We start from the raw sequence: 14,570 nt of genomic DNA, 5'->3' as shown, positions 1-14,570 counted from the left end.
GCTGGGATGCATCCATTCAGCGCACATGTCCCAAATAACAGAATCGCTGCTGACTCAAGAGGGCAAACATGCTGTGGATCCCTGCACACTGGTGTATTCAGCACTCTCTCCTGCCGGGAGATGCCCAATATCCATCTGAGGTTTTATTTATTTAATTAATTAAAGTTTGTGCATATAATCAACTTAACTTATAGTTTTCAGTGTATAACTAATTACTTAATGCAGTTTAAATCATAGGCAGAATAAATCAAATACTTACCTGTCATACAAATCACTACATGTATTCAAGGCAAAAAGCAGAACCTCCTTTCCCCTCTGCACCAAATTCCCAATTGCATCAAATCCCAACTTGTACATTCTGTTTATGATGCACTTTGTTAATGACCACTCTGTGTGTCGACAGATAACCTTTTTGAGCCACACCCATGTTGCAAGTGTTCATTTAGCTCCCTGCTCACAGTGATTAGCCACTATCGGCACAGTGGCACAGTGGTTAGCACCGCAGCCTCACAGCTCCAGCGACCCGGGTTCAATTCCGGGTACTGCCTGTGTGGAGTTTGCAAGTTCTCCCTGTGTCTGCGTGGGTTTCCTCCGGGTGCTCTGGTTTCCTCCCACATGCCAAAGACTTGCAGGTTGATAGGTAAATTGGCCATTATAAATTGTCCCTAGTATAGGTAGGTGGTAGGGAAAACATAGGGTCAGGTGGGGATGTGGTAGGAATATGGGATTAGTGTAGGATTAGTATAAAATGGGTGGTTGATGGTCGGCACAGACTCGGTGGGCCGAAGGGCCTGTTTCAATGCTGTATCTCTAAACTAAACTATTCAGGCTGATTGGCTTAACTGTTAAGTGCCACTGACAGTTTCTGTTAAATATTGACTAGCTTGCAGTTCCTTTTACAGTTTTTAAAGTTCTAAGTTAAATTCAAAAAGTTGTTAAAGTTCAGTTTGAAATTACTCACCCACTACTTAACAGAGATTCCACTCTCACCAAATTCCCAACTTTTACACTCTGTTTTTGGTACACTCTCTTTATGACTACTTTGTGTGACCACTCTGTGTCAGCAGATAACAGTTGGCTTAATAATGAGTTAAATTGTAGCAAAAACTACATGGTAATCATGACCAACGTTCTTTCTAACTTTTTTTTCCGAGTGCGCAGACTATTTCTTTAAGCGTATGGTCTCTTTAAGTTCTTTTGCACAACTGCACACATGCAGTAATTTAAAGAGGCCGACTTGTGCACAGCCTGCGCAGGGACTTTTGGACAGCTGCATGGTCACGCAACCGCACAGATTAGAGTGAACATTGACCATGACTGTACTTACATTGTGCATAGGATTGAAAGATAGCAAGCTAGTTGTCCTGCTTGCCCCTAGAATAACACTGATTGATAATTCTTATTTCAATTTGAGAAGTAAGATATGTGAAAAGCAGTCTTGAATAGTAACAGGAATTGTTATGCTGCCAAGCAAGGTCAGACTGCTGCTTTCATGGTTGCAGATACCAGGGTGCAAAAGGGCTTTTAGGGAGTCACAGCATCCAGCAATCTGTCCTCTAACACACTACTGTGCTAGCTGAGGTGCCATCATGAAGGAGTAGCAATAGCTCCGTGGAGCACAAACCTGCTCTCGTCTCTCAGGGTGACAGCATTCATCCTCTCACCTCTGCCACTCCACCAATGCCCTTGCTGTTGCCCATCAGCCAGCCAGTCCAGACTGCTGCCATCCATGTCGAGGTGGTGCAGTCCAAAGCAGGGTCTTCTAGGCCCAGAGTTGCTGAGGTCATCCTGCAGCCATCTGCAATCTCCCCCAGTCAAAGTCAGCAGCTTTCCACAAGCCATGCTGCAACAACTGGGGCAGCACTGCAGAGGAGCACTATACCTGACAAGGATGTATGGAAGACATATGGATGCACAAGGGTTATTAGTTGGCTTTTATATATAGTATTGAATGGTTTGTTTGATAATATTGATTTGAAATGTTTGTTTTGTAGTGGATTTTAGTTCAGCATTGCGGCCAAGAGAACATTGTGATGGGGAGTAAAAGAGAAATAGTGAGGTGCGAGACTGTTGTTGAATGGGGAATTTGGGTTGTGTCCACTGGTATTGCAGTCAGATGAGCTAATGACAGACAGCATAATCAGAAAGGGATGTGCTGGTTTCCCCCTCATTTTCTCCTCCTCCTCTTCCTCCTCCTCCCCTTTCTTCTCCTCCAAAAGTAGGGGGCGGCCCCGCTTCAGTGGGACCCAGGGCCGCATTTTGCCAGTGGCAGCCCACCCTCAAGAGCTGCTGGCCCAATCAGAGACCGGCAGCTCAGCCGTCTCAGCAGCATCACCAGGAGAGTTGGTCGCTGCTGAGGCAGGCAAAAAACCTGGGGCCTACAGCTGGTAGGTGAAGAAAACATTTTAAATAATCAAACGCCAAGTGCTGGAGGCGAAACTGTTGGGCCTGCGGGGCTGCCTTCCCTGCCACCAGCCCCCTCTTTAACAAAGAACAAAGAACAGTACATTGTTGCATTAAAATTTCTCCCTCAATTTAGCTGGTGGCTTCCCCATGCAGCCAGGGGAGGGGGGAGGGGTCAACCCGCCATTGGCAAGATGCCAACGGCACCGTAAAATGCCACCTAATTGGGCCTTTAAGTATGGAAATTGGCTGTTTGCCTCCTTGGAGCGAAAGCCTATCCGCTTCCAGTCCCACCGTCAGTAAAATGCCCTGATTGCAGGACCATGTCGGGGAACCGATCCAACGAGGCGCCTCATGATTTTACTGGCCCTCCCCCCTCACCTCCCAGTCCACCTCCCGGGCTGGTAAAATTCAGCCCTTGGCATCACTGCAATCAATCTTCACTATGGATAGCATTACACTTTAAGGGTGATCAGGAACCTGTTAAGATCTGCTGGCACTCAATATCACATTGCATGTGCTGTGAATCAAGAGCATCATCATAATATAATAAGGAACTAATATTGCATTATACCACAAGGATAACTCTTTACGCTGCAGGTATATGCACTGGCAGTCCTTGTGTCTCTGTGCTGAGCACATTATTGACTCCTAAATGTCAGTGCAGTAAGCCGAATAAAATAAACATACAACTTGATATCAACATGGTATCAATTCTTTAATATTTCAGGTAGCTGGGCTCTTTCTGTAAGGTTCAATAAAATGACAATAATGAAATACAATAAACTTTACAAAATTCCCCTCATCTTTTGAGAAGAGAAAGCTGACCTAAATTATCCTTAAATTAGCATTATGTCTACTGATAATCGCACCATGTTGTATTTAAAGTGTCCAAAGAGGCCCACAAACAAGAAATACCAGCAACATATGGTATAGCACTGCAGCAGTATAGAGCCTGCAGTGCCAGCTTGAAATAAGAACATAAGTACATAAAAAATAGGAGCAGGAGTAGGCCATTTGGCCTCTCAAATCTGCTCCACCATTCAATAAGATCATGGCTGATCTGATTGTGGCCTTGACTCCACTTTCCTGCCGGCACCCCATAACCCTTGATTCCCTTGTATGTCAAAAAATCTGTCTAGCTCAGCCTTGAATATATTCAATGACCCAGCCTCCATTGCTCTCTGGGGAAGAGAATTCCAAATATTAATGACCCTCTGAGAGAAGAAATGCCTCCTCATCTGCTTCTTAAATGGGAGGCCCCTTATTTTGAAACTGTAAAGTCGTGCTGCTCACAACCCGTTACACAGAACAGATGTCCTCACCCTCAGCTGTTCATAGTCAAATTTGTCAGCTTTTCATTGGTACACTCCATCACCAAAGAGCTGTCAAAGCTGACAAAAAATTATGTACCAACGACACCCATAAAACATGCATCAGAGCAACGTTTTGTAGGCTCTGCAATTAATTACCCAAAATATGTACCAAAAGCATTTGTGGCCTGTAACCATTCCCAGCATTGCCTTTTCATAGTTACTGTTATTACTTCACAACCTGAGCAATAAAGAAAACATTTTCCTCCTTTCAACAGAAAGTGCTTTTGTAATATTAATTACAATTATTCAAATAATTGATATCCATTGTCTGTTTATACAAGATCTACATATGCTGTGTTTCCATGAGATCTTTCTGGTTTTAAAAATATATATTGTTTACATAAGAAACAATGCCACTGGTAAATTGTTTCAATTTGATGAGTATATATATGGCTTTCCTCCTTCGTTTCTAATAAATGGGCGGAGGATGTTGTTTTCAGACGTGCATTAATATGATACAGCTCATGTACTGCTGCTCGTTGTCTGTTATGTTTGGCAGTGGTTTTACTTTTAGGGCAATTACCGACCAGCCACAACTAGTGTTTTTGGATATCAGATGGAATAAGAACACAGTGCAACTGGAGACAGATCTCGCAAGCATTCATCTTTCACCAGGTCTGGCAAGATCTGCAGAGATAGAAGCTGAGTTAATGTTTCAGTTCTGTGATCTTTCATTTAAAGACCTGAAAGGTTGGGCTGACGTCCCGCCGTTGGGGCCGAAAGTGGGAGCTGATCCCGCTTCGGCAGGCAACAGGACCCTGTGGCGGCGTTTTGCTGGTGGCAACAGGCCGCTGTTTGATTGCTGATGGCGCCTCACACCCTAGAGCTGCCAGCTCAATCAGTGGGCCGGCAGCTCATCAGCCTCGCTATCTCCAACACTAACGGTAGCCACTGCAGAGGCAGCAGCTACAGGATGAGGGCACCTCAATGGCGAGGCGCCCTCAAAGAGCAGATAACCTTTTGAGGGGAAGACAGGGAGGCCCTTGCAATCGAGGTTTGGGGGGTGTGTGGTTGTGATGTATCAGTGGCATTGTTGCTGCAGGGCCAGCCATTGCCGCCGGGGGGCTGCTCCCATTGAGGAGGACCCCTCCGGGAACATGTTGGGAATGTTTACCTGGTGGTCGCCCCTTGTGTTGGCGGGCCTTCCCAACATGGGCAAAATGCCTGCAGATGGGAAGAGGCCCTTAATTGGGTGCTTAAATGGCTTAATTGGCCACCCAGCGGGTGATCAAGCCGCTGAGGTGCCTGCCACTAGCAATATGCCGTGGCAGTGGGAAGACGTGTGATGGAATACTCTCCACTTGTCTGGATGGGTGCAGCTCCAACAACACTCAAGAAGGTTCACATCATCCAGCACAAAGCAACCCACTTGATTGGCGCATCATCCACCACCTTCAACATTCAGTCCCTCTACCACCAATGCACAGTAGCAGCAGTGTGTACCATCTACAAGATTCACTGCAGCAATTCACCAAAGCTCCTTTAATAGCACCTTCCAAACCCACGACCTCTACCACCTCGAAGGACAAGTCCAGCAGAAGCATGGGAACACCACCACCTGCAAGTTCCCCTCCAAGCCACACACCATCCTGACTTGGAACTATATCACTGTTCCTTCACTGTTGCTGGGTCAAAATCCTGGAACTCCCTTTCTAACAGCACTGTTGGTGTACCTACACCCCAAGGACTGCAGCAGTTCAAGAAGGCAGCTCACCACCACCATCTTAAGGGCAATTAGGGATGGGCAATAAATGCTGGCCTAGCCAGTGATGCCCACATCCCACTAATGCATAAAAAAGTTGTTGTTGTTTATATGCTGCTAATGACAACATTCTAAGATAACTGGAATTCTATGCCATATCAGCAAGCACTAATTTATAATCTGCCATTTAATGTTTTTGTATTTGTTTGACATAATTGATCACTGTCACTGTCTGAAGACAAATTGACGTTTCCCCTGGCCATCATTTCTGGCACACCTTGATTATGCCTTCAAACTGTCTTTGAGTTCTTTAACAAGTTCTGTACAGCACAATATTGTTTACTGTAATGTATCATAGTGTTGGCAAGAAGAGAAAGGAGTGTCATTGTATGTGTAGTTGAATTTTAAACTGTGCCTAACTGTTTTTTCTGTTGACTGTGTTTGCTTACTATAGTTGTTTTATTTCTTTTAAACAAATGATGCTGGCATGAAGTTCTTGAATCCTTAAAGTGATGAAAGTGACCATCTGCTAGACGGTGTTAAAAAATAAAGTCCAAAAATGGTCTGTATCTACCATTCCTAAGCGTGTACTCCATGTATTCCACTGTAAACTTATTATGACTGATGAAGGCTTGCAAACCTTGGTTGCGCCCTTTTACATGTATTATCATCCGTTTGATGGTTTGTGTGGACCACTGTTTTGGAACATGTATCCTAGATACTGCTATACTCTGACCTCAGTCTTCTAAATAAAGTCAACTGACATGAGCGGAAAGCATAACAGACTTGGGGATTAACACAGAAAGTTTAACAATGATTTAGACAAGAACTGTTAAAGATCCAAGATAATAAAACTAAGAAAATTTATAGAGTGACAAAGAGAAAAGAGGCTTTTCATAATTAAATCCCATCTTGTTTCTCTGAGACACATTAAAGAAAATTCTTTATACTTATTGGTCTTTTCTCGATTTTCAAAATGTATAGCAAGTTCTGAGGTCGCTAAAGTTTCATCTTTTACTTGTTTGGTATGTGACTTTTTCTCTCTTATCATTTTACTTTTACTTATTTTTAAATTTAATATACATTTTATATGTTTCTTTAGTATGGTTAGCAAGCTCTTTCTTTCCAACTATTTCCATGGTTTCCACAAGTCATCACTAGTCATTAGTTGGGCTACAATTTAGCACTCCAGGGACACAGCTTTGCAAAGTTGAAATGCTATATACTATACATTTAGGGATGTTCTTGAAACGTGTGTCCAAGAGAATTTTCATTTTTGAGACTTCATTTGGTGAATTTTATAGCAATTTGCAACAGAATTTATAATATTCTTTACTGGGAATTTTGTAAATGGGAATACTGTATATCTATGGGGGTCTGGGGGCAAGTCCTTCCAGAAAATGTCCATTTTTGACACTTCATTTCTGGTCCCTTCCATTTGTTCCATTCTGCTTTCAATCATCTTTGCTCGCCTTTGTTTCACAATTTCACATGTGCACTCTGGAGTAACAGGGGTGAAAATCGGTGGGTGTTGCGCTCAGTTTTTTAGTGCAAAACTCAAAGCATACCAAATTAACACCAGAACAGCCTATGCCCAATCTGCACAGGCGCTGGACCCACTGCCAAATTTACAGGGTTCATTTTTTAGGTGATCCAGACAGATGTCTAACATATGTATTCGATCCTTTACATATGTAAATTAAGGGTCTAATATCTGCTAAAGCACCCCTTTGCCAAAATGATCATCAATGAACGACTCAGGATTCTTCAGTGGCTCCAGTAGGCACCAGCCAAAGGCAAACCAATGCAATTTAAAAAAACAAAACACCTTCCTATAGAACTAGGAGGAACAGGAATGCTCCCCAACTCCACAGGAGCACAGTTGCTGCTCCACACCTCAACTTCCCATAGCCCACAACAAACCCCCCTGGGACCTACCTCAGGGTCACTCCCAATGAATCAGGTTTCCCCAAGCTGGCACCTTCTGTCAGCCAAATACTCCAGTCTCTCTCCCTCTTTATACCTCTGCTGGCTTCTACCTAATCACTGCACCACTCATTGTGAAGTACACACCATACTTAGTCAGGTGACTTTGTGGCACCTCAGTCCAACCAGCCTGAAAATCAAAAGAAAATTAGGAATTTCCTATTAGACTAGAACTATGAAGTCATGAGACCAATCAGCAAAACAGTTCTGCATTACTGGCAACCTGATGTATCTATGTGACCTGCATTTGCCAAATTGCCTTTCCTTGTAAGCCAGCCAGGGATATTGTTCCTTGAAGTCATCCCACTATTTTGGGTTCCTAACAGTGCTCCAGATCCGCTGACATTAGAGGTCTCATTCATTGATATTGAAAAACTTAACTCCACAAATTCCTGCCCACTCCCCACAACAGGTAAGCTCCAAAGGAGGCAGGAATCACGATTGTTGCTTGCCAACCTTGTGCAAGTTAACTGAAGCTGGAAGTACAGCAGGGTTCAGTAGATTTTGAGCTGGGCATGTGCAAACTGCAGACAATCCTACTTATGCTAGAGTGCTATTTTCAAGTCTTGGATTAAGTCCATAAAATAAAAAAAGCTGGTCCCTAATATGATCCGAAATATGAAAATAAAATGAATATTGTAAAATTTCTCTAAACATAGGATCCAGGCTTCTGTTGGGATTAAATAAATCTAACCACAATGGCAGTAATACTGACAAATTTTCAGTCACTTTTTTATAGATGTGCCCACATTACCTTGGAACAATAAAGCAAAGTTAATAATAAATAAAAGCACAGAGAAAAATGTTTGAAATGTGTTAAATCATTAAACATATGCTACAGTTGTTAGAAATCTGACTGTTGGGCACCCCATCCATGGTGTTTAATCCCTAAATGCCTAAAGTTTACTTCTGCCAGAATTAGACTTCATAAAATAATGTTGATGGAAGAAAGTCAACTCAAAAAATCGTATTTTAGCAAATTTTCTTCAAAAGCTAAACATTTATCAAATACCATAAAACTTTTTATTGATGATTTTGCCAAGCTGGAATTTCATGAAATAGAGTAAGAACAGATCTGACAATAACATCCAGATAGTGGGATTTCTGGCATTTCAAATCACTTGAACCACTTGCTTTACTGCAACTTGCATTTATCTGTTACAAATTATTCATAGCAACTGAAGAAAGAATAGAATAAGTAAAAGCCATTTAGTCGATCAAGACTGTTCCTTTCACAAACCTTCTTAAATCATGCACCATCGTGGACTCCACTCCTCCTACTTAAGCTCCTGAAGAAGGTTCCATGCTTCCAGTTGGTCCTAAGGTAAGTTAAGTGATACTTTAGAATATCTAATTTATCTTAAATCTGATATTATTCATCTCCAACTATCTGAATCTGAGCATATGAAGTGGATGAAATGAATAAAATATTTGCAATGACAAAGGCCTTTAAATGCATGAGGCTGAAAGCAATTAGCATGCACCATAGCTGCATCCTCAGACCTGCTTCCCCATTCTGTCACAAAAACAAGAAACGCTGGAATCACTCAGCAGGTCTGGCAGTATCTGTGGAAAGAGAAGCAGAGTTAACGTTTCGGGTCAGTGACCCTTCTTCGGAACTGACAAATATTAGAAAAGTCACAGATTATAAGCAAGTGAGGTGGGGGTGGGGCAAGAGATAACAAAGGAGAAGGTGCAGATTGGACCAGGCCACATAGCTGACCAAAAGGTCACGGAGCAAAGGCAAACAATATGTTAATGGTGTGTTGAAAGACAAAGCATTAGTACAGATTAGGTGTGAATACACTGAATATTGAACAGCAGCAAGTGCAAACCTGAAAAAAAACCTGAAAAAAACAGTGGGTAAGCAAACTGAACAAACTAAGATGAAATGAAATAAATGCAAAAAAAGATAGTGAAAAATGTACATTTTTGTACAGATTCCAGCGTTTCTTGTTTTTGTTTCAGATTTCCAGCATCCGCAGTATTTTGCTTTTATCCCCATTCTGTCAGTTGTCCGTGCATAGTGGATGTGAATGAAGGTACACTGCAGGTACAGGGAGAAGATGAAGTGCTCCCTCGGCCAAAAAAGTGGCTGTATGCTCCTTCAGGAGAGTTGTAATGTGGTAACCTTGATTTTTCTTATCTTTTTAGGTATGGCCCGAATTTTGGATTTTATTTTATGAAAAGGGATGGTTATTTCTAGATTAATAGGGTCAACATTAAAATCTGAAGGTTTAATTGTGTTGCAGTATTGGTAAATATATTTCCCTTTCAGTAATAAAAATATGAAAAAGTAGCACAATTTGAAAAACCTTTGAGAGATCATTAATGTGGGATTCATTTGGCCTTAACATCTTTCAGGTATAATCTATGCCATTGAGTGAGAAATGTCACTTCTAAAATTCTGCAGACAGCTGATGTCATTGTCATTGTCAGAAAAGATAAACTGTCAGCCAATTTTTAGTCAGAGTTATAATCTTGGATAACAATAGTTTCAAAGTCATACCAAGTTCTAAAAAAACATGTTTCAAGCTGGTAATAAAATCATAACCTAAAACTATCAGACTCCTTCAGCAGGGAATATGAGACCTAAGGCTGAACTGAATAGTAAAGCAGAAAAAAATTGTATTTCTGCTCTTTAATAAGGTGTAGGAAAATCCTCAGACTGTCTGTAGTCACGCCAAATGAGGTCATGTTTTTAACATTTCCAGGCAACAGGAGCATTGTGAGATACTTTCTGGGTACTGTTGTCATTAAAGGCTTCATTCAGTGGTTTCTATTGAACAGAAATTTCCAAGAACGAAACAATGATGGCATAAATTACAAGATTTAGTGTTCCAGGTGCTGGTCTTCACCCAACAGAAACACACAGCAGAAATTTGTGTGTGGAGGTGAGCTTACACCGTTTTGAAAGAAAAATCATACAGGACATGCATTAGGCTCTCTGGCCTAAATTCCCAATATGCATTTCGATTCTGCAAAGCTGTGTCCCTGGAGTGCTAAATTGTAGCCCAACTAATGACTAGCAATTCTCATTTAAGGATTAAACCTGACTTAATCATCACCAAAGATAAATTGCACAATTCAAGTGAAACAGGATAAACCTGAAAACATCGATACAAAAGCAAAATACTGCAGATGCAGGAAATCTGAAAGAAAAACAGAAAATGCTGAAAATAGTCAGCAGGTCAGGCAGCATCTGGGCAGAAACAAACAATTAAATGTTGCAGGTGGATGACCTTTCATCAGAACTGGAAAAAGTTATAAATGTAATAGGTTTTTAGCAAGTTAAAGGGGGGGTTATGTGAAAAAGAACAAAAGGGAAGGTCTGTGATTGGGTAGGAGACAGGAGAGATTAAATGACTAAAGGATTGATTGTGCAAGTCCGAAGGGACAAGTAAAGAAACAAAAGATGGGTCTCGGGGAGGTGTAAAGGCAGAATAGTGAACAGCTACTGCCTGAAAGCAAAAAAAAAAGAGAAAAACAAGACAGTAAAACCAAACCATGCAAAGAAAAAGGCAACAAAACAGAGGCAAAGGTTTCAGTCTGAAATTGTTGATCTCCATGTTGAGTCCGGAAGGCTGTAAAGTGTCTAATCGAAAGATTTGTTCCTTGAGCTTGCATTGAGCTTCATTGTAACACTGCAGAGGACAGAGAGGTCAGCGTGAGAGCAAGGTGGAGAATTAAAATGGCAAGCGACTGGAAGCTCGGGGTCGCACTTGCAGACTGATTGGAGGTGTTCCACAAAGCAGTCACCTAATCTGTGTTTGGTCTCCCCAATTCAAAGAATTGTAAGCAGCGAATACAGTATACTTAATTGAAAGAATAAATTGCTGTTTTGCCTGGAAGGAGTGTTTGGGGCCTTGGACAGTAAGGAGAGAGGAGATAAAAGGGCAAGTGCCGCATCTCCTGCACTTGCATGGAAAGCTGTTGTGGAAAGGGGAGGGAGTGTTAGTTGTGATTGAGGAGTGGATCAGAGTATCATGGAGAGAACGCTCCCTGTGGAATGCTGAAAGTGGAGGGGAGAAGTTGTGTTTAGTGGTAGCATCATGCTAGAGATAGCAGAAATGTCAGAGGATGGTCTGTTGAATACATTGGCTGGTGGGGTGGAAGGGGAACCCTATCATGATTCTGGGAGGAAGGGGAAGGGGTGAGAGCAGAAGTATGGGAAATGGGACAGACTGGGTCGAGGGCTCTGTCAACCATGGTGGGGGGAATCATGACAGAACGCATGAGTTAGCAAAGCCAAATACATGAGGAGGCATAAAGCATGCAACCAATAAAAATAGGTCAACTCGTCTTGGTACTATATTCTATGAAGAAAGTTGTAGGTATCCATCATTTAAAGCATTTCATTTGTTCTTTCCAAAATTTATCTATGATATTACCACAGTTTTCTGATTACAAACATTGGAGCCAAGGTTTTGTCAGCCTTATTAATGTCATCATATTGAGATCCATGAAGTACAGAGAACCACGATACAGTATCCAGGTACCATTGTGCAGAGCATGCACCACACAAGCTCCACCCTTTGGTACTTTTTCGCATAGAGCAGCCTAGTCAGCAAATGCTTAAATGCTGCAGCAGGCTCAAGTACAAGCTTTTAAAATGGTTTCTGTGGAGTCAAGAGAAACATTAGTGCAATAAAAACAAAAAGTGCTAGAAATACTCAGAGTTCTGATGAAAGGTCACAGACCTGAAATGTTAACTCTGTTTCTCCCTCCACGGATGCTGCCAGACCTGCTGAGTATTTCCAGCGCTTTTTGTTTTTATTTCAGACTTCCAGCATCTGCAGTATTTTGTTTTTATTTTATGAAACATTAATGCACTTGTGTAGTGCTTCAAATTACTTGCTCACTTGCTGTTAGGATTTAGGCCATAGATGAGACATCATTAATTCTCTGTATCATCTTCATCTAGGCTGCTCTGGCAGTACTCCTGACTATAGTGTGCCTCTTGCATTCTTTCTAGCCCCTCCTCCAAAAGCACCTCAGAAAAGTTTCTTGATAAGTTGCAGTTTGTTTTTAAAACTTGTAGCCAGCCTCCTTTTAAGTGCACCAGGGGACAACCCCACTAGAAGAAAACAAGAACATAATAGGAATAGGAGTAGGCTATACGGCCCCTCAAGCCTGATCTGCCATTCTGTAAGATCATGGCTGATCTGATCTTGGCCTCAGTTCCACTTTCCTTCCTGTTCCCCATTACCTTTGACTTCCCTATAGTTCAAAGGTCTGTCTATTTCAGCCTTGAATATATTCAATGACTCAGCCTCCACAGCTCTCTGGGGTAGAGAATTCCAAAGGTTCACAATCCTCTGAGAGAAGAAATTCCTCCCTATCTCCATCTTAAATGGGCGACCCCTTATTCTGAAACAATGTCCCTTAGTTCTCGATTCTCCCATAAGTAGAAACATCCTCTCAGCAGCTACCCTGTTATGTCTCCTCAGAATATTGTATGTTTCAATAAGATCACCTCTCATTCTTCTAAACTCCAATGTGTATAGGCCCCAGCTCCTCAACCTTTCCTCATAAGACAACCCCTTCATCCCAAGAATCAACCTAGTGAACCTTCTTTGAACTGCCTATAATGTAAGTACATCCCTCCTTAAATAAGGAGACCAAAATTGTATGCAGATGCAGTACCCTAGGTGTAATCTCACCAATGCCCTGTACTTTTGTAGCAAGACTTTCCTACTTTTATTCTCCATCCCCCTTGCAATAAAGACCAACATTCCATTTGCCTTCCTAATAATTTGCTGTACCTGCATGCTAACATTTTGTGTTTCATGTATGAGAACACCCAGATCTTTCTGTGCTGAAACATTCTGTAGTCTCTCTCCATTTAAATAGTATTTTGCTTTTCTATTCTTCCTACCAAACTGGATAACTTCACATTTTCTCACATTCTACTCCATTTGTCAAATTTTTGCCCACTCACTCAACCTACCTATAGCCCTTTGCATACTCTGTGTCCTCCTCACAACTTGCTTTTCCGCCTATCTATGTATCATCAGCAAATTTGGCTATAACATATTCGGTTCTTTCATCCAAGTTATTAATATAGATTGCAAATAGTTGAGGCCCCAGCACGGATCCTTGTGGCACTCCACTAGTTACAGTTGCCAACCTGAAAATGACCTGTTTATCCCGACTCTCTGTTTTCTATTAGTTAGTCAATTGTCTATCCATGCTAATATATTACCCCCAACACCATGAAATCTTATCTTATGTAGTAACCTTTTATATGGCACCTTATTGAATGCCTTTTGGAAATCCAAATATACTACATCTACTGGTTCCCCTTCGTCCACCCTGCTCATTACATCCTCAATAACTTTGTCAAACACGATGGCCGGAATTTTACCATCACGAATGAAGTCCCGATGTTGGAATGAAATGCATGTCCCGTGCCCGCACTTGCAGACAGGGAAAATCCTGCCCCACATTTTAGTGAAACTCAAATGCTTCTTTGTGGTGTAATGCATCAAACTTAAATCTGGTTTTCTTGGGAGTAGCCCAGGATTGCCTGCAGCAGAGGACATTGAAAGGGTTGGGCAAATCATTTTGCAAAGTGAGCAAAGTTTCTGTCGCTGTCAGTAGTGATGAGTGCTGCGAAACACATATTAGTGTTTTGAAATGTGCAGCTCACGCAAAGATAACAAACAATTAATCATTGTACACTGAAGCAACCCTATCACATGGCCATCAAAAATAGTCTTAGTTGGCCAGAAAAAGGTCTGTCGGTTGTAATAGAACTGTTGCTTGAATTGGAGTTGTAACATCCGAGTAATTTAAACACTCAAATGTGGAAGTATGTATAATGATTTAGTCCTCTGGGCTCACAGTTTCGCAGGACAGGAGTGCCTAATCGACCCAATTGGATTTTAGTCTCAAACCACTCTCAAAATTGATAGCTACAGTGGAATTGCAGCTTAGGATACATCGTAGGTCAACTTTGTTACTAATTGGTTTGGCATTTCCATTATGACCTGGTTAACTGTAGACAAGTGGAAACTTGTTTTGATACCACAAGGTTAGTGTTGGCTCAGTAAACGTAGGAGGACAGCATTGAAGAATTTATTAGATTTTTGTGAGTCAGA

Source organism: Heterodontus francisci, chromosome 5 (assembly GCF_036365525.1).
Source record: "Heterodontus francisci isolate sHetFra1 chromosome 5, sHetFra1.hap1, whole genome shotgun sequence".
NCBI classification, from domain to species: domain Eukaryota; kingdom Metazoa; phylum Chordata; class Chondrichthyes; order Heterodontiformes; family Heterodontidae; genus Heterodontus; species Heterodontus francisci.
Note: the sequence above shows the minus strand (reverse complement) of the source record.